At 41.0% G+C, this 21,813-nt stretch overlaps 1 protein-coding gene across 1 annotated transcript in view; it reads left to right on the forward strand.

Moving 5' to 3' along the window:
- Positions 1 to 5,643: 5,643 nt before the first annotated feature.
- The window catches only part of shank3a (SH3 and multiple ankyrin repeat domains 3a), a 249,953-nt gene continuing 233,783 nt past the window's right edge, over positions 5,644 to 21,813 (forward strand). Inside the window, exon 1 of the mRNA XM_026310747.1 lies at positions 5,644 to 5,969. The gene's annotated coding sequence lies outside the window, so the exon portion shown is untranslated. The remainder of the gene's footprint in view (positions 5,970 to 21,813) is intronic.

Consider the following 21,813-nt stretch of genomic DNA (forward strand, 5'->3'; position numbering starts at 1 on the left):
TGAGTAAGAAAGGGTTGAAAGGCAAGGAAAGTAAGAAAGAAAGGTGAGGAAAGAAAAAAGTGCCAAGGAAGCAAAGAAGTTGACAAAGTAGAAGAAGTTGAACGAAAAGGAAGGAAAATGAAGTTGAAAGTAAAGAAAAAAGGCAGGAAGTAAGCATGAAAAGAGAGGCACTGAACAAAAAGACAGACAAAGAAGAAAGTACAGGATGAGTAAGAAAGGGTTGAAAGGCAATGAAAGTAAGAAAGAAAGGTGAGGAAAGAAAAAAGTGCCAAGGAAGCAAAGAAGTTGACCAAGTAGAAGAAGTTGAACGAAAAGGAAGGAAAATGAAGTTGAAAGTAAAGAAAAAAGGCAGGAAGTAAGCATGAAAAGAAGAAGAAGACGTACTTTATTAATCCTCAAGGGGAAATTAAATTGTTACAGCAGTTACTAAAGTTATTAAATGTAATATTATTTAAATTATACAAATTGATTAAGTAATTAATAAAGTAATTAATAAAGCAATCAACGTGTATGTAGAAAAGTAAAGTAATTTGTTTTTGAGAGTTGGAGTGTGTATGTGTGTGTGCATGTGCGTGTATGTGTGTGCGTGCATGCATGCGTGTGTATGTGGTGTGTGTCTGTGTTATTGTTTATATTATGGAATTATAGAGTCTTATGGCCGTGGACACAAAAGACTTCCTGAATCTCTCAGTCTTGGTTTTAGGAGGAATTAGTCTGGGGCCGAATGAACTTTCCGTTCGCCACAGATCCTCATGAAGTGGGTGGGCAGAATTGTCCAGTATGGAGTTGATTTTGTCCATCATCCTCCTCTCTGCCACAGCCTTCAGAATGTCCAGTTGATGGACATACTCCAACCTGTTAGTTGTATTTGATGATAGTCAGTAGCTTGTTGCACACGTCAAAGGAACAGAGTCTCCTGAGGAAGAACAGTCTGCTCTGTCCTTTCTTGAAGAGTGCATCTGTATTGTTTGACCAGTCCAGTTTGTTGTTAATGTGGACTCCAAGGTATTTGTAGGAGTCCACAATCTCTACTTCGTCTCCAAGGATGGAGACAGGGACTGGGGTCTTCCTGCTCCTCCTAAAGTCCACCACCAGTTCTCTGGTATTCTTAATATTGAGCTTTAGACAGTTGTTACACCAATCAACAAAGCTTTTTATCAAGTGAACTCAAAAGAGGGACACTGAAGAAAAAGACAGACAGATAAGAAAGTACAGGATGAATAAGAATTGGTTGAAAGGCAATGAAGGTAAGAAAGAAAGGTGAGGAAAGACAGAACTAGGAAGAAGAAGAACAAGAAGTACTTTATTAATCCCCAAGAGGAAATTAAATTGTTACAGCATTTATTAAAGTTATTACATTTAATATTATTTAAATTATACAAATTGATAATAATTAAGTAATTAATAAAGTAATAAAGCAATCAACCTTCATGTAGAAAAGTAAAGTAATTATTTGTTTTTGGGGGTTGGTGAGTGTGTGTGTGTATGTATGTGTGTATAAAAAAAGGAATATAAACAAACTAAAATAATCAAATAAAGGGGGATAAAGGGTGTGAACATGTCCTGCCTAGTGAAGACGTCAAGGCCAACAATGGTGCCTACGGCAATCTGCCAGGAGCCAAGTGCTTGGTAAGAAGTGAAAGAAGTACGTTTCATGTCATTTCTCGGGGGTGTGCACATATTTACCTGGTTCACCTGAGATTATTTACATGTGAACAGTGAACAGAGTACAAGGGGGGGGGGGGGGTCGCATTACCTATAATGAGGTGAGACGGGAAAAAACGGACTTCTCCTTACGTTCATACGGATTAAATAAGAAGTGATGATTTGTTTTCGACTTGAATTGTTTCACTCAAAAGAAAACATTTCAAGCTTTCTAGCCATATAATTCTTATTTTTAGGAGCCAAGTATTCGCTGAGATTCTGGTTGTTTTATTTACGCGTCTGTGAAGAGAAATGGCAGAGACAGACAAGGCAGAGATCGCACCCTGTCGGCTTTCTTTATTTAAAAAAAGCACGACGTTTTGTTGTTATTATGATGGTATACCACTAAAACCAGATTTGAATGATAGATTTCTTTTATCTGTACGATCAGAATTGACGGAGTAATTTCAGTTTGTTTCGGCCTTATCAGGAAACGATGCGTCAAAACGCGCCGGCGCTTGCGTCGACCCCAGAGGGTTTTAAGCAGCCAGTCGGGTTTAAGCAGCCAATATATATATATAGCTCGGTGGCTCCACACCAGCTAACGGGGCTAGGCTAGCTGGCTTTGACATTAAGCAGCCAGTCAGTCTAATTAGCAATCACAGATAGCCGCTGTTATGCTAATGCTTTGTTTTGATCTGTTGCTATGGTGACCTAAGCCCAGAGTGGGAGGGGGAGTGACACAGCGCTTTACACACGCTGAGTGAATGAGACGCTAACAAAACTTCACCTCACACAACGGAGGACTACAGAAAAACTATAAGACCTATCGAAATAATTCTTTCACTAACAGTGCCAGGGGGCTTCAACGAAGAGACTGATCTGCTTTTTGTGAAGATATTCCAAAAAATGAACGATTGGTGGCGAGTTAGAAACAGCCTTCATTTGCGTTTTCCCCCAAAACCCTACGACGGTTTTAGAATGGGAGTGAATGAGAGATTGAGCAGTCACTCTCTGTCTGTTTGGCCACGTTGCGAAAAAACCGTAGGTCCTATGAAAATAAGAAAAGCATTGCCTGAAAGAGGACAAAAATCTCTACTACTTTTGAGAAAATGGTGTATGAAGAGTCAAAATTGTGGCCGTGACGGCGAGTTAGAGAGAAAAATTTTCCATAAAGTTAACAGCTTCTCCCGCTCTAGCTGTGACGTCACACGCTCTAGCCTGCTAGAGGATTCTGCAATACACACCAATGGAAAAGTTGAAAAATGAGCAAAAACACCCTAAAATATAAACTGCCAGAAATCAAAAAGTATAAAAGATATCAAGAAGCTGACTTAAAGACTAAAAGTTTAAAGGGTCTAGACCGGTTTAAAGTTGAAATGACGTTTCTAGCCCAAAGTATGACGATTTGGGAAGCTCAAATAAAGAGGAAAGTTTCATGGAAGTTGAAAGTTTTCTCCATAGAAAACCATTGTAAAAAAAAGGTGAAAAAAGTTGAATAAAAGAAAAAGTATAAAAGATAAAAAGAAGAAAAGTAATAGCAGGAAAGTCCTCTGAAAGATGCACGTTTTGAAGTTTGAACGGAGTTTCTAGCCCAAAGCGTCTGGAAGAAGATAGCGACCGAAGAAAAGGGCGAAATAATAATAATAAAAAAAATAATAAAGAGCGAAGATAACATAAGTGGGAGAGCTCAGCTCTCCCACTAATAATAAAGAGCGAAGATAACATAAGTGGGAGAGCTCAGCTCTCCCACTAATAATAAAGAGCGAAGATAACATAAGTGGGAGAGCTCAGCTCTCCCACTAATAAAGAGAAAAAACGAAGAACATATCTTGGGATTGCTGCTTTGCACAGCAATCCCAACAATAAAGATTAGGATAACAATAGTGTGAATGCTGAATCAGCATTCACACTAATAATAATAAAGAGAAAAAACGAAGAACATATCTTGGGATTGCTGCTTTGCACAGCAATCCCAACAATAAAGGGATTTACCATTAATATTTCAATTTCCTGACTACAGCTAAAGTGAAGTACATTGCTGCTCATCCTTGTTTCCATTTCCAGTGTCGAGTTGCTCTACTCACATGGAACTCATTTGGTGAGGAAGCAGGGAAGGCTGTAAACGAATTAAGTATAGCAATACGAAGAGTCTAATTACAGTTTGGCTGTGAATTGGCATGGAAAGCTATTAGCCACATCAGTCTGAGGAGGGACTCTTCATAGAGCTGGATCTCACTCTGTCAAGTGGGTATTTAAGTTATCACACTGCATATCAGCTCCCAGTATAACAGTGGTCCTGGGGTTAGCCTACTAGCAGACCTAGATTCTTGAATCAATTACCTTTTCAATGCCCACAAACCCAGATCCTAATTTTCTATGTCATGCTTGATAAAAGCTGTTCCGTGTTTCTGTGCTGTCTCTCTGTACTGAAGCGCTAAAGCACTGGCTATTTCACATTTTCTAAAGTTACTCGGACCCCTGGCTGGAGTAAGACGAGTCCTACAGGTGTGAATGTTGTAGTGTGAATGTTGTGGTGCAGATTTTGAATTTATCTGTAATCACATCCATTCACCTTCTTCCTCTCTGTAAAAAAAAAAAGTTCAGTATCTGCAGTTACTTACTATAAACTCTATAACCCTGTTTGATCTTTTTAGCTGAGAGTGTAAGCGATTATTGGTTAAAAGTGCTCACTGACATCTTGTTTCTTCACACAATGCTCATGTTCTAGCAAAATCAAACCCCACAGCTCCATTGTCATAATAATCTCAGAGGCTATTTCCTTTTTGCCTTATATACAGCATCTACTTTGCTGGCAACAGGTCCCTGGTGAAAGAGATGGATACACACATCATGTCCTCGATGTCAGCAGTATAAAACTGTCCAATTAAAATTATTTACAAAAGGAAACGATTCCATGTGTAAATAAAATCATAATAGTATAAAAGCACATACAAAAGTAAAACAAACTGTATTATAGAGGTTCATCCACAGTAGTAAGAGATGTGTAGGTTTAAATAGATGAACACAGCAGAAATAACAACAGAAATCACCATGTTTTACTAATATTTGGTGTGTGTGCTAATAATACAGCTGCAGAAGTGTAGAAATATTCATCATATCTTGCTAGCTGCTATGATTGTGCTACTTGTGCCTTCTTCTTCTGTCTACATGGACAGTGGCTGACCCTGATCAGCTGAAACCAGCAATAGCTTTCCTTGAAGGTGACCCTTATCAGATTTAGTCAGTATTGTTCTTGTTCACCATGAATATGTAAATTGTCCTTTTGCTTCAATTTGAGATGAGATCAATTTCAAGCTAGAGAGGATTGGCTCGCAGACTGTTAAATGCCCAGAAATCTCATTGACATGAATGACAGTCGCTGCCCTTTTCAGGTGGGAGAGTGAGAGGAATATTAGGACAGTTGAGTAAGCATATGTGAGTGTGCGAGAGTCCAGGACTGTGTGGAATGTCTGTGTGTAAAAACTGTATTCATAAAGCTGTCGCCCCACAGCTTGAGAGAGGTAGTTATCAGAAGCAGATTCTTATCCCCTTAATTCAGATCTGGTAAACTGCCAACCACAGTTACAGAAATTTGCTGATTTTCAATGCAGAAAAACTGCAGGGGACAGACTTTTAATGCAGAATCCAGATAAACAATGGCTGGATCCCTCACAGGCACACACGTAGCATTTCTCAATTATTAATGCGGGTGTGGATTACCTCTGCAGAGAGGGAGCATTTACACATAGGGAAAAGGTGATCAGTTTCACTCTATCTGCCCCGTTTCCTAATCCAACATTCATTACCACCAGAGCCCCTCAACCATATCTTCTTTAGCTCCCCAGTACGACCTTTGAACCTGCCTCATGAGGAAACATGCGTAAGTCAAATACACACTGACAGCTAATGATTGGCCAGTTGCTCCTTTTTTCACAGAGGAGGTATTCAGTCCCCCCCCCCCCGGTATGTTCTAGCTTCACATGACTCAGACATCTCCATGTGAATGGTCAGGTATTGTTTTACAGGCCTGGATCCTCTTACCATGGACAATGAGGGCTGGGGGGGCACCATACACTTCTCTGCCTCACACACAAACGTAGGAGCAGACAGAGTTGGGTCGACCACCTCAGAGCAACAGTCACATTTTCCCAAAAAGACCTGCAAGTAAATAATTTACTTGCAAGACTTTCAGATACAGTTTCTTTTCTTCATGGTGGATGGACTTTCCTGCTTGGGCCAGAATCATTCTGTTCGTTTGAATTTCTGAAGTAAATTTGTTGGGGGGACTCAGAAGTGTGTTCTCCTGGGATCCATCTCCTCAGGTAGGACAGAGAGAGAAAAAAAGAATGAATAGGTACTGAAATAATTTGTCTTTTTGTGTGTTTCTAAATAAATCTAAAAATGATTAGCAATGTTCTTACCTTATGAGTTAAATGTACATTGTATTTTATTTGTTTTTATTGGACGTATATATGTTACATTAGCACTGGACCTATTCTAATGCCATTGTAGTATTTTTATATTTTTACTAACTGCCAATACAGCAAAGTCAAGAGTGCAGAATACCTGTACAATACAAATTCATGCAAGTCTGCAATATTTAAGGTGCTTCAGTAAAAGAAGCAACAAAATAATAAAACAGCATTAGGTAATAACACCAGACAAAAACATACAATTCCCAAGAAAACGTGCAATTTTCTCTATTAATCAAGGTGCAACGAACAGAACAAGGACCAAGGTTTATTTTGTTCAAGGTAAAATCAGAAGGAAGTTCAGTGCAGTAGATAAGAAAGCTACAATGGAGGAAGGAGTGTCCTCAGTAGATTTCACAAATTGCTCTGAGTACATGAGCTTTGCTAGCACAAGCTTTAGTATCTTTAATAAAGGCCTTTGGCTGCCGCTAACCCCCCATGCTATATTTGATATTATCTTTAGTAGCTTTGGGACAAATTAAAACAACACCTTATATTAAAAAAAATTATTAATAGATATGAGGACAATATCATGAGCTTTCTAGTTTGAAACATGTTCTGTGTTATATGTCTCATGAATTCAGGGGTGTTCATTAAGAAGCCTCAGTTGGTAAAAGTCTTTGTTTACATGTACTGGAAAAGTGAGTGTCCTCTCTCAGTGGTCTCAACATGCTGTGTGCCTTTCTCCTTCCATCACTGCTGCCCTCAGGGCTCTTCCTTCACCTTACCCTCTTCAACTCCTCCATCTGTTTCAATTAGCCGGAGTGCAGGATCGAGCACAGAGGTCAATCATGCAGGCACAGAGCTGCAGGTGCACCTACGGTGTAGTGTAGCAGACTGCTGACAAACAGGAGTCACTTGGTGCTGTCAGGGGGTACACTATCACATGTGAGACTATGAGGCTGTCATTGCTGCAAGCGACCTTCCAAACATATTTGTGAACTGATGGGACCATTTGGGCACATGGAGACAGGCAGTCAGTGCCAATCAGAGCATCAGAAATACAGCCTGAAGTGAACAAACAGATTATCAACCCACCCTCACCTCTCTTCACCTTATATCTTCCGCTCTAACCTGACTCCTGCTCACACAGACCAGAATTCCCTCATCTGTCTGCTGCCCATGTATGAAGGTGTGTTTGTGCTTCTATTCACCCTGGGTTAGCAGTGAATGTGCCGTCGTGGTCTTTATTCTGATATTAAGTACTGCTGTGCACAGTGTCCCCTGATACAAGGGATTGTTATTTTAACTTTACACAGTTTATTGTAAATGACTCTTTCTTACATTACACAGCATGTGTACCATGTTGTGCTGCAGGTTGTAATAATAGATAGATTTAATACAATTAAAAAATGATTGAACTTGGTGCATTTAAGGGGAACCCCAGTAACTAAGTGGTTATGATGGTGAACCATCTGTCACAGGTCTCTTCCCCATTTCCTGTCTGCTTCTCTGCTTCCCAGAGAATTAATAAAAAACAAAAAAGTACAAATAATTTACTTACAGAATGAAAACTGAGTGCATATGTGTATCCTGGTGCTATGAAGGCCTATTTGTATAAATTAATTGCTTTGTTTATACGTAGGGAAGAAAAAGTTCAACCCCATTAATGTGCTAACTCTATTTTAGAAATTACATCAAGGGGCAAAAACCTAAGTCTGCAGCAATGCTGTCTGGCACTAGCATATTATCATCTTAGAAAGTTTATGTTGTGAATGTGTAGGCAAATAGTTGCTCTTTCACACATCCAGCACATACAGAATAATGCTGCATTTTGTTTGGAGTTGTGTTTTTTAGCAACCTGGTAACTGTAATTCCAGTATTCACTCTGAATTTAGCTCAGTTTTAGTCCTGCAGGAATCATCTGGCCTTTAGCATCTGAAAGCTCCAATATGCCCACGAGCTGTATCTTTCTGCCTCCTGGGGCTGGATGGGTGTAAACAGAGGGTTATCAGAATTTCCTTTTAATTCAAATAAACCCAAAAAAATAAGAAAGGCAATGCCTCTCTTTTTTGAAGACCTTGACTCAAACACAAACATGTTTTCCTCTGTGAAGAGCACTTTAATCCTAATTTACTGTACATCACTTAAGTAATTAGACAAGAAGAATAGTGTTTGTACGCAAAACATGAAGTCACAGCCTTGCTAAAAAAATCATGGAAAATGGAGGAAAATCGTCTTGTTTTTCCCAAAAAAAGGGAATCTGAAGAAAATGTCTTGGTGACTAGCAGTTGGTGCTATGCTACTCATTTTGCTTTACTGTCATAAGGGAGAACAAATGTCAGTGATTGTTTGAAAGAAACAGCCTATCCTTAGCTTTCCTTCTATGGGATACAGTTCCAGTATTTGGAGGGATGGGATTTTAAGTTCTTAGGTCAGGAAAAGTCAGACAAAACATAGAAAACTCAATCTTAGTCTTCTCAGTTGTTGATAGTTGAACTGTAAGAAATCAAACTTTGGGCAAAGATTTAAACTCTGCAGTTAAGCAGTTTTATAATTGTGCACACAGGTCCAGATGTCTGCCAGTCTGTGTTCCTGTTCTAACATAGAAACAAGCAGCAGAGTCATTTCAGGCCTGAATCCATCTCTCTGTTCTGAGCAAAAGGCTCCCAGGCTGTTGGCAGTGAAGTCATGAAGGTGATCAAAAGCCTTTTGATCTTTACATCTGTGTGTCCAGTAAATAATGCGTTACTTACAAAGGGTTCTCTTTGAGCCCAACATGATCTGCTGCTGAAATAAAAGAAAAGACCTCTAGTGGACTACTGTCTGTGATTGGCCTAATAAGTGGCAGTCGGGTTGGCCAATGGTACAACAGCTTTGGGGGCAATAGGGTAGGTGATACCAGCAGAACAGAGGCAGATGCTCTTTTGACTCCCGGTCAGACAGAGGGAAAGATGCTAATGACGTTCTCCCTCAAGCACTGAGGAGATGTAGACAGAGAAACTTTAATGACACCCTATGTCTCTGGTCACAAGTAAGCCTGCAGACAGCTTGTTAAATCTCACAGCACAGTAATAAGACGTTATTCATAACTTTTTGAGGCAGCCAAACACAGAAAATGTCTCACAATTAATATTGTATGGGCAATTAACAGGGTCCACGCAACAGGGGTGCTCAACCCTGGTCCATGACGGCCACTGTCCTGCGTGTTTCCCACCTGTCCCTGCTCTACCCACTGCTGATTACCTGGTCAGGGCAGTGAACCCTCGAAGAACATGGGCTGGACCAGCTGGTTTATGTGAACAGGCTGAAAATGTTGCTGCTGGTATGGTTCTGTCCAAAGTTTTTAAAGTTTAAAAAAAAAAAAAAATCAAAATGTTAAAAATTTTGATATTATGAAGTACTACAGACTATTTCTTCCTTTCTTGGCTCAGAGTGGGTACTTCCTGGAGTGTCTGCTGGTTACCTAGCAACCCGTTTCCAGTCCTCATGTTAAGATAATCATATAAGCTTATGTTTTGCAAGCATTTTACAAAAACCAAACGTGTATATTTTCCAAAATGTCACACTATATCTTTAAGGTGAAATGTGTAAGAAAGGGAGTGTTGCAGAGTGTTCTGTATTCTGCAACAAGTGTTTCAAGGATGTTGTTCCAGCTTTTGTAACCTAACTATTATCTGTCATTAATGGTGGAAGGCAGTAATCGGCTATATTACAGTCTCTTCCTCTGAGAATCCTTCCATGATTAAGGAAATTATCATGCTCCAGTGTGTGTAACAGGTACACAGATACACATGTGCAGGCTGTCATGCACACACACAGCAGAACATACATGCACAGTTATGTGCAACAGAGAAATTAGTCTTGAAGCTGCTGGCGCCAACTTTAAAACTATTATTCAAAGGTGTATAAATGTATTGACTTCTGTTTTACATCTGTGTTCTGGGATCTACTTACACACTATTACTCTCAAATGCAAATATATAATTCTATCATCAAAAGAGCACATGCACATGAAACCTGAGGAATAAATAATACAGGCAATCTATCTATCTATCTAATAGCTTAATCAGGTTTTTTCACTATTATCACAGCTCAACCACAAGCATTTAGAGTTCACAAAGAGGAATTTCTGCCTTTGTCTAAAATGGGGTTTCTCTCTGCAGATGTGAGGCTTGGGGTGAATTCTGAAGCGCTACTTCATCCCTCAGTGGCCTATAAGGGCAACCACTGAAAAGAATGACTGACTGTTTGTCTCTAACCCCCCCAAGTCACAATTTAGATTTTTTTAAATTCAGAAAAATTAGGGTGTCTGCATCGGCAGCAGTAATGTGGTCGGTGTACCGGTCCTTTGTGGTGAAGAAGGAGCTGAGCCAAAAGGCAAAGCTCTTGATTTACCGGTCAATCTACGTTCCTACTCTCACCTATGGTCATGACCGAAAGGACAAGATCTCGGATACAAGCAGCTGAAATGAGCTTCCTCCGCAAGGTGGCTGGGCGCTCCCTTAGAGATCGGGTGAGGAGCTCGGAGTAGAGCCGCTGCTCCTCCACATCGAGAGGAGTCAGCTGAGGTGGCTCGGGCATCTGTTCCGGATGCCTCCTGGGCACCTCCCTGGGGACATGTTCTGGGCATGTCCCACTGGGAGAGCGCCCCGGGGAAGACCCAGGACACGCTGGAGGGACTATGTCTCCTGACTGGCCTGGGAACGCCTCAATGTCCCCCGTGAAGAGCTGAAGATAGTATCCAGGGAAAAGGAAGTCTAACCTAATTTTTGACATTGTGTTTTCTTATAGACTTGAATTGACATTTAGCCTCATACTGATTCTATTGATTTGTCTCTGTCCAAGGTTTTCCAACTTTCCTCAGTTGGTGTAATCTTTTGAATGTGACACCACCACATAGACTCAAAGGGTTAGAGTTCAGGAATTTTTATTTAAATTCAATTCAATTCAATTTTATTTGTATAGCGCCAAATCACAATACAAATCATCTCAAGGCACTTTACAAAAACTAAAACTAAAAACCTAACAATTCCCTTATGAGCAAGCACTTGGCGACAGTGGAGAGGAAAAAACTCCCTTTAACGGAAGAAAAAAACCTCCAGCAGAACCGGGCTCAGTTTGGGCGGCCATCTGCCTCGACCGGTTGGGGTGAGTGGATAGAGCAGAGAGAAAAGAACAGCAACAATAAACAACAGATAGACACTGCAGGTTGGTGGGACCAGTAACTGCACATCAGCGATATACAGCTCCAGGACCAGGGACACCTGCAGAAGGTACAGAGAGAACAGAGAGAGAGGGAGAGAGCACAAACTAGGGGAGAGAGAGAGCACAAGGTTAGTGACATTCAATGGTGGAATATACATGAGGTGGGAGGAGAGAAGAGAGAGGGGGGTTAGGGTAGGGGAGCTCAGTGCACCGATGGTCCTCGGGCAGTCTAGGCCTATAGCAGCATAACTAACTAAGGGATGGTTCAGGGTTGCCTGAAGCCAGCCCTAACTATATGCTTTGTCAAAGAGGAAGGTTTTAAGTCTAGCCTTAAAAGTACAGAGAGTGTCTGCCTCCTGAACCCAGGCTGAGAGCTGGTTCCACAGGAGAGGAGCTTGATAGCTAAAGGCTCTGCCTCCCATTCTGCTTTTGAGAACTCTGGGAACCACAAGTAGGCCTGCACTCTGAGAGCGAAGTGGTCTATTGGGATAATATGGTACTATGAGGTCTTTAAGGTATGAAGGAGCTTGATTATGAAGGGATTTGTATGTGAGAAGAAGGATTTTAAATTCTATTCTATATTTTACAGGGAGCCAATGAAGAGAAGCCAATATAGGAGAAATATGATCTCTCTTGCTAGTTCCTGTCAGGACTCTGGCTGCGGCATTCTGGATTAATTGGAGGCTTTTTATGGAGATACTGGGACATCCAGATAGTAATGAGTTACAGTAATCTAGCCTTGAGGAAACAAATGCATGGACTAGTTTTTCTGCATCATTTTGAGACAGGATGTTCCTAATTTTGGAAATGTTGCGCAGGTGAAAGAATGCAGTTCTAGAAATTTGTTTTATGTGTGAGTTAAAGGACATGTCCTGGTCAAAAATAACTCCAAGGTTTTTTACAGTAGTGCTGGAGGCCAGGGCTATGCCATCTAGAGTAGCTATAATTTTAGAAAAGTTATTTCTGAGATTTTTAGGCCCAAATATAATGACTTCTGTTTTCTCCGAGATAAATAATTTAAGATCCAGATTAAAGGTCAGACAAGCTACTAAACAGCAGCAATCACAATATGGTCTCTTGTAATATGTCGGGTATATACTATCACCAGTACCAAGTATTTAGATCACTCACTGATGCAGCTACATAAATTCTACAATTAAAAGTTTTATGTACAGTCCCTTACTTAATGCAACCACAGGGGGGCACAATCCAGTGTCTTCAGGTGCTGGTCCCAAGTCCGGGTAAATGCAGAGGGTTGTGTCAGGAACGGCACCCGCCATAAAATTTCAGCCGAATCAAACATACGAATCACAAATATGACTTCCATACCGGATCGGTCGTGGCCCGGGTTAACAACAACCGCCACTGGTGCTGTTGACTTACAGGGTGCCACTAGAAATTTGACTACTGTTGGTCAAAGAAGGAGAGAAGGAAGGTGTGTTCATAGGCAAAGAGAGAAGAGGAAGGGAAGGTGTGTAGGACTTAGAGTAGGGACTTTGTCAGGGAAAACAAGAGAGTTGGCTGATATGATGGAGAGAAGAAAGGAGGATAGCTTGTGTGTTCAGGAGACCATGTGGAAAGGTAGCAAGACCTATAGATTAGGAGCAGGGTTCAAGGTGTTTTATCATGGTGTGGCTGGAAAGAGGAATGGAGTAGGAGTTCTCCTGAAGGAGGATTTTGATAGGAATGTTCTGGAGGTGAAGAGAGTGTCAGATAAGGTGATGAGTCTGAAGCTGGAAGTTGAAGGTGGTGATGTTGAGTGTTGTCAGTGGTTATGCCCCACAGGCAGGATGTGAGTTAGAAGAGAAGGAGAAATTCTGGAGGGAGATGGATGAGGTGATTCAGGGTTTCCTTAGTGGTGAGAGAGTGGTGATTGGGGCAGACTTCAGACATGTTGGTGAGGGAAACAGAGGTGATGAGGAAGTGATGGGTAAGTAGGACAGGAATGCAGAAGGACAGATGGTGGTAAACTTCGCAAAAAGGATGGAAATGGCTGTAGTGAACACATTTTTCCAGAAAATGGAGGAGCATTGGATGACAAGAGGAGGCAGGAGCACACAAGTTGATTACATCTTGTGTAGGCGTTACAACCTTAATAAGATCAGTGACTGCAAAGTAGTGGCTGGGGAGAGTGTAGCCAGACAGCATAGGATGGTGGTGTGGAGGATGACTCTGGTGGTGAGGAAGATGAAGAGGACAAGGGCAGAGCAGAGGACCAAGTGGTGGAAGTTGAAAAAGGAGGAGTGTTGTGTGGCTTTCAGGGAGGAGCTGAAACAGGCTCTGGGAGATCAGGAGGTTCTTCCAGATGACTGGATAGCTACAGCCATTAGGGAGACAGGTAGGAGGGTACTTGGTGTGTCATCTGGAAAGGAAAGCAGATGAGACTTAGTGGTAGAATGAGGAAATTCAGGAATGTGTTAAGAGGAAAAGGTTAGGGTGATTAAGGACAGGTGCCCCAAGTGTGATAGAAAGATGGAAGAGCACAGTAGAAGAGGTGACTGGTGGAGCTGGAAGTAGCAAAGATCAGTAAGGATGAAGTAAGGAAGGCATTGAGGATGAAGAGTGGAAAGACAGTTGGTCCTGATGACATACCTGTGGAGGTATGGAAGTGTTTAGGAGAGGTAGAGTTTTTGACTGGGCTACTTAAGATCTTGGACAGTGAGAGGATGCCTGAGGAATGGAGGAGAAGTGTACTGGTGCCCATCTTTAAGAACAAGGGAGACATGCAGAGTTGTGGAAACTACAGAGGAATAAAGCTGATGAGTCACACAATGAAGTTATGGGAAAGAGTAGTGGAGGCTAGGCTGAGGTCAGAAGTGAGCATTTTGGGGCAGCAGTATGGTTTCATGCCAAGAAAGAGAACCACAGATGCAATATTTGCTTTGAGAATGCTGATGGAGAAGTACAGAGAAGGCCAGAAGGAGCTGCTTTGTGTCTTTGTAGATTTGGAAAAAGCGTATGACAGGGTGCCGAGAGAGGAACTGTGGTTTTGTATGAGGAAGTCTGCAGTGGCAGAGAAGTATGTTCGAGTGGTGCAGGACATGTATGAGAGCTGTAAGACAGTGGTGAGGTTTTTCTGTAGGGGTGACAGAGGAGTTCAAGGTGGAGGTGGGACTGCACCAAGGATCGGCCTTGAACCCCTTCTTGTTTGCTGTAGTGAGGGACAGGCTGACAGATGAGGTTAGACAGGAATCTCCATGGACCATGATGTTTGCAGATGACATTGTCATCTGTAGTGAGAGCAGGGAACAGGTGGAGAAAAAGGTAAGTTTACTTAGCTTAGTATGACGGAATAAGGAGAGGAGATCTGTGATCGGCAGATTTCATGAACCTGGTCGCGTGGAGCAGATTGATGCAGGCAAAACCAATAAGTCATGGGCAGGATAGTGAAGATTTCACAGACAACCTGGCAGTTTGTCTATGGCTGAGAGAGGGTATATAACTGTGAGCAGAGAGGAGAACACAGGTGAAATCAATTACATAATCAATTGAGAGTAGACAGTAGGAAACCAGATTCTCCAAACTAAAAGTATGAAACAGGAAGTCAAGTTGCCGATCATCATAGTGTCAGCAAGAATTGAACGGAAAGGAGACCAGCAATGTTGTCTGGTTTAGAGAGAGTGGCACTGAGAAAAAGACAGGAGGCAGAGCTGGAGGTAGCAGAGCTGAAGATGTTGAGGTTCTCTCTGGGAGTGACGAGGATGGACAGGATCAGGAATGAGGACATCAGAGGGACAGCTCATGTTAGATGTTTTGGAGAAAAAGCCAGGGAAGCCAGATTGAGATGGTTTGGACATGTTCAGAGGAGGGACAGTTAATACATTGGTAAAAGGATGCTGAGGTTAGAGCTGCCAGGAAGGAGGCCTAGAGGAAGACCAAAGAGGAGGTTCTTGGATGTAGTGAAGGAGGACATGAGGATAGTTGGTGTGGGTGAGGAGGATACAGAGGATAGGGTTAAATGGAGGCGGATGATTTGCTGTGGCGACCCCTGAAGGGAGCAGCCGAAAGGTATGAAAGATGTACAGTCCCTTAGAAGTACAGAAGTATTAACAAACCAAATATAAAAAATGAAAGTCCTTACCAGGCAATAGACTGGCTCCTTTATTGTGTTTATTATTTTTTTTTTTAATATAATGAATTAATATGTATATATTTTTCTTTTTAGGTATGAAATGCTTTACATAAAACAAAATCTAAATGCCACAGTAACTTATCAGAGGTAATATAATATATTATGGTATGATGTGATACCCTGTGATTCTCACCTGTAGTGCTGATAATAATGTTATTGGTGTATTTGTTAGCAGGAGTAGGCGTTAATCCATGAAGGTCAGCTGTTTTCTAAGGTGTTTAGTGTCTGTGCTCCCTGGTTCAACCCTCCTGCTGATCCAATCGTCGCTGTAATGGCAGTGTTGACTTTGCCTCTGGCTTTGCCGCCTCTTTCATTTCACTGTTTTGTCTCTCCATCACTTTCTCTTACTTTATGTGTCTGCCCTCTATTGCACTATCTTCAAGGACCAATTCAGCATTTAATATTAGCATGACCTCTAAAATGCACTCAAGTAAGGCATGACTGCTTTACATGTTTTTCCACTTTCCTTCATATGTCTTTTCCCATCCCTGCTTCCATTTTGATTGTATTTTATGTTTTGACAGCCCTCTTGGCCCCCTGCAGACATGGTCTGTATGTTTATCAGATGCAATAAGCCTGTTACTGATGGTTCAGTGTAACAGACGTATTTGTCAGATGAGTACCATAACTCCTGCTGGAAGAAATATTTATTTACATCTAAGAATTGTGCATGTAAGCCGTTAGAACAAAAGGCAAATCAAATCATGGATTCTTTTCAATTTTCGTCTTTTTTCAACCACCCGAGCATTTCACTCAGTTCATCAAACAAAACATAAAACATGCATTGTCATTATTAAACATCTGTCATTGGGTAACTAGGCTGTTGTCATGGCAAACACTCAAGCTGTAAGTAAATGACCTCAATCAGAGAACTCCTGCATGAATTGTGTTGCTCTGTGCTTGAACAGATATTCATCTATACATACACATTAGTGACTTTGGGAAGGGTTGTAGAACAAATAATGAATAGGTTACTTCTCTTACTGAAAGTAACACAGAGATTATTCCTTGGAACACTGGCTCTATAAAATGGGGCCAAAGGATAAAAAATATTGTAGTTTATGCTATTCAGATTTCTCATAGACAAATTTATGTTTTCTGTACTGTAAATCAAATTTCCTCAGCCTTCTCTTAAGCCCTTTAACTAACTAAAATTTTAAAGGTGGTGCAGGTTTTGTAAATTTAAATCATACCATAACCTGGTATTGGTGGAAGCAGCCAGGCAACAGCGTCCACCTGCGCTGTGCTGGTAGAATGAAAATGTGCTACCTTTGCTTTATTTCACACAGGTTTTATCTTCTGTATGGGCTTAAGAGAGTGATGTCAGATGCCTGCACCCCTGCAGTGACGCCACCACAACACAAGGTTGTATCTTGGATTATGCAAATACAGTATATGAGCTGGTGCTCTGTTGGCCTTGAACAGTATGCAGTGGCATTTCACACACCCCTGAGCCTCCGTAGTTTGTTCATTGGTATACATGCACAGATTAGCATAGCTGCAACACAGATGACACCCATTCTGTTCATGTACAGTCTTCATAGTTAGCAGGGGAGCAGCTGATCTGTGAGTGTCATGCTATCCCCTCTTCTTCTGCATGTCAGAAATTAGGTGAGCAATTGCTGTTTGTCCATGACTTTGACTTGCTGGTCTACTGTACCTACAATGTCTGAGGCTTGTGTCACAGACTTGCATTATAGGATGAGCCCTCAAACAAGGCTCAATACATAACAGTACATGTATGCTCACAAAATTAAGACTGCAACATCTAACCACTTCTGTTTTTGATGGTTTTTCATCCATCCATTGCCCTCTTATTAGGAGCCCCTGGCACTCAGCAGTGGTTAACTCAATTAAGTATCTCCATTATAATCAGTGAGAGCTGGAACCCCATCCTCAGTTATGATGGAGCTGACAGGTACTAATGTACTGTTCACATGCAAAAAACATCCCTGGCCACTATGTGGTTCGGCTGAAAGATGGAAAAAGTCACAGTTGGACATTGATAGAGGAGCTGCAATTTACATGCTGCAGAGATCAAGTTCATGGTCTCTGAATCTCAGTCTGCTCCTGTTTTTGCAGTACACATTGTACATTAGTACAATCACAATCACACACAATGAGTTATGTTGTATAAGAAAGGTACCCAGCCAGAGAGAAGAACACACAGACATGCAATATCCATCCATCCATCCATCCATCCATCCATCCATCCATCCATCCATCCATCCATCCATCCATCCATCCATCCACTCATATACCACTTCTCCTTGTAAATTCAGGGTCGCAGACATGAGGTGATAGGTGGGGTACACCCTGGACATATTGCCAGTCTATTGCAGAGACATATGACAGTCATAAGAAATTTGTGCATGCAAACACACACTGTGAGTGAAGTAAAAGCAATTAAAGAGAACCACAGGGAAGCATATAAAACAACACGGTTGTTACACTTTCAATATCAACAATATCAGCAATGCTTAACCATTACAAATGGTAGAAAATGACTATAATAATTTGAATTTGATTATTGCCGTCTCTTCTGAAACATATTAAATTTCTGAATTATTGTCTTGTTTTCATATAAAATTGCCTAACGTAATTAACAGTGTTGAAGTTGAAGTCTGAGAGTTTGTCTTTGAAGTCTTGCCCTCTGCGATCATCTTGTGTGTGCAGCAGTTTCTTCTCTTTGCTCTGTGCCTTGGTAGCACACACATCGCTCTGATCACGATTCAGCTGTGGGCCAAAAACAAAGAAAACAGAGAAACTCATTACTGCTTCTCAGGCCTTCCAGATGGATTTTTTTCAAGGGAGAGGCTGCAAATAGCTCCAGAAATACAGCATGTGTGTGTTTCTGTGTGCATTTACATGTGTGAGTCAGTGATGCTGGTCCCGTCTAAGAGAATCTGATATAGTTGGCCTGGTCTGTCATCCTTTTAACCTCAGACGTTTTAATTCTGTACACTTGTCTCTGCAATGGCCACTGAATTCTGAAAGTTTTAAATCAAGAGACTAGCAACAGTCTGCCACAGTCCTATCGTCCTGATTTATCTCTTTTTGTCACATTTCTTGAATGTAGTTCTCTTTATCAGATCTCATTGTCTGTCTCTGCTTCACCAGAAGTGGCCACTGGACCGACATCAGTGGGCAGAGGTCTCATAGCCTCTCATCTCATAGTCAGCCAGAAGTCCAGACAATGCCTTCACAAGCAACAGATTTCTGTCTGTGCTTCTCCTAACACTCAGTGCCTCAAACACCTCCAGACTATTAGCCAATAACTCTATGAGACTAGACTCAAACCTGAGAGGCAGGCAATTGGAGGAGTAATTAGTGCTTGGCACCACACTTTAGTGAAATTCTTTGTGAGTGAGGAAAGAAAAAAGGAAAATTGAGACAGAAAAGACAGAAGTAAGGATGGTTTTTCCAGACCACATCAGTAAAAGAGTTTACCATAGGGTAAAGTTTGTGGACCAGAGATCAGGTCAGGGTGTCTGTAAGGGTTTAGAGATAACACATAAAATGGTGATGGTTGCCATGAGGGTTAGAGTGAATGTCAATGTCAATGAATAAGATTCTGTTGTGTCCATGTGTGAGCGTTTGTATTTACTTTGTCTGTCTTACAGTTGACCTCAGTACATGGTAAGTTTTCAGAACAGATGCTCGTTGGAAACTGGGTCAGTGTTTTTTATTAAATGCCTCCCTCGGTTTGTTTCTGTCCTCTAAATGTCTTGTACAGAATTCTTTTTTACATGACAACACTGGACAGAGGGGTCGAGCTTTCTGTTGAATACTGCTGAATATTTCAGTCAGCTTTAGTATTCAACAGCAGTACTACTGAAGTACCATGCTGAGATAGGGTGACACATAATTGATTTCTGAGAATTGCATGTTTGATGGTTTGAATCCCAACAAAATATGTAAATTTTCCAGCACAAATAACCAAACCCACTTTGGCAATAACTGAGGTCTCAGTTATTATGATTCCATCTATTCTTTGTTTCTGCTTACTTTCTTTTATTTCTTTAACAAAGTATTTTAAAGCAAGATTATGAATGCATGTTTGGCTTAAAACACCAACATTAAATCAGAAAGTTACAAAACTCCTGACATTCACCAAATGTGGTTTTCACCAGATTTAGTTGTCATTTACAAATATTATCCTCAATAAAGGAGACTAGATGCTGCTCAGTTCAATACAAAACTGGGAGTGCAACAAAACCGATCCAACAATGAAAAGAAAGAGCAATTTCAACTACACTGTATATTCCAGCTAGTGTTATTACCTAAGTCTAGCAATGCTAAAACAACATATCTGCAGTGTACAGGTTAACAACAGTAGATAGATAACATACCATGTGTACTCATTACTATCAGAGACAAAAAGGACTAACTTCACTGACACACAATCAAAAAGTCTGTTTGGCACAGTTTTTTAATAAACTGGATTATTTTTGTTCATGTGAATTGTGTTGAGTAGAAACTGTATTTTTTTTTCCCAGCACAGTCAGGAACATTAAGGCTGCTTGGTTTCAAGGGAGACTAGGCACCAGAAGCTTGATTTGACTATTAGAGTGGAGACCCTCGAGAATCATTTACCCTGAAAAACCAATGAAGAGAAATGCCTTAATAATCAGATTTTCAATGGAGCTGCAACCTCCAAATATCTAACACAATTACACCCATTAACACAGGTAATTTAAACTCCAAAATGCACACACACACAATCTCAAACAAACGTATCATGGTTGTGATAGCTTGATTAATCCTCTATATAAAAGCAGACTTTTCTCTTTCTACACTAATGATTAGTTGAAAACGTAAAGCTTTTGTAGGGATGTGACATTTTCTGGCGATATGTGCATTTTATAGTGAGCGAGATGCTGCAGATATTGCTGTGATGAGGAGTTTTGATTCTATATTTGCTGGGGAATTTATGTATTTGACTTTCAACTCAACATGCAAATAAACAGCTGATCTCTTTGTGTGATAGGTGAACTTATGAGGATGATGAAGACTATCTGAGGACAACTGATGTCATTTTGATGATTTTACTGATACACTTCTTGCTCCCTGCCAACCAGGTGAGACAGAGAAAGGTGAGGACAGGGAGAGAAGACAGTGATGGACAGGAGCAGAAAAAGGAGGAAATGGAGAGAGGAGGAATGTCAAATCTGGTGCATTGGGAATGATCTTGGCAGAAAACCTAAGTTACCATAGCGACCTGGTGAAAGCTCTGCAGCAAGTAAAAAGCGAGAGAGAAAGAGAGTGAGAGCAAATCTAAAGGTATTGTGTCTCTTGCTGTCTTAGTATTTTGAACATTTACTTGTTTAAAAACACATCTTTGGCACAAGTGCAGGATCAACTCTATCAATACTAAATACTCATTACTGACATAATTTATGCATTTATTTAATTGATCAGGGGAGTTCAGATTTCTGCTAATGCGTAATCTCTTTCATTAATGAAGCCCAGACAGGTTAATCAAAGCCCTGTTAAGCTCATCAGTGCATGGCTCCACAGTCTGATAATCTCCGGTTGGAAGGATATCAAGCATAACTACACATTAATTTACAGTTGCACGGCCTTTGTGATGTGGATGGTAATTGGTAGACTTTGATGCGCTGGACTGCTGGGACCAGTGGGACAGCTGGGGGTGATGGGGGTACTGACTTTAATAATCCCTGACACAAATATTCAGACAGGAGCGCTCCCACAGACAAGCAAAAGTATAAATAAATGCACACATATACAGGCATATCAACATGTGATTTTGCATGAACGCACAAGGTAATATCAACATGATGGTTATAAGAGCACATACCACCATTCGGTTATGTCAACACAAAGACACACATCACCAGATCCACAGGAGGTGTCAGACAATAGAGTTATCTGTCTCTATAACAGGACCTACTGGGGATAGTCTGAGCTTGATATCTCTCTCCCCTAAGACACAACAAAAAAATGGACACGCTGACATTCTGTGTATCAACTTTGATGCAAATCTGCGGCCATATGAACTTCTTGGAGCTCCAGCTCTGTCAACATCTTCAGTGAAATAATGAATACCTGCTCCAATTGGTAAATTGCCATTTCTCAAGTAGGCTTGTCGTGTGAGGTTACGTCAAAGTTCACACTGTCCTGGACATTAGCCCAGTAGGTAAAGGTGTCATTTCATTTGTGATCCTGTGCTACCCCCTGGTCAATAAGGTCATTAGATCATTAGGTTTATTTTGTGACCTCGCTTCTTCTACTACCTTTTTTTGTGCAGGGCTTTAGGTAGTAAATATGGCTAATAGCAGTGGCTAATAGCTCATTTCATTCTTACTGTTTCTGGTTCAAATCCCACTGATAGTAGACTTTAGTTTTCTGCTCAGTCAGTTTTGATGCAAATCATCCAAATGATGACTTTCA

Source organism: Mastacembelus armatus, chromosome 6 (assembly GCF_900324485.2).
Source record: "Mastacembelus armatus chromosome 6, fMasArm1.2, whole genome shotgun sequence".
Classification (NCBI taxonomy): domain Eukaryota; kingdom Metazoa; phylum Chordata; class Actinopteri; order Synbranchiformes; family Mastacembelidae; genus Mastacembelus; species Mastacembelus armatus.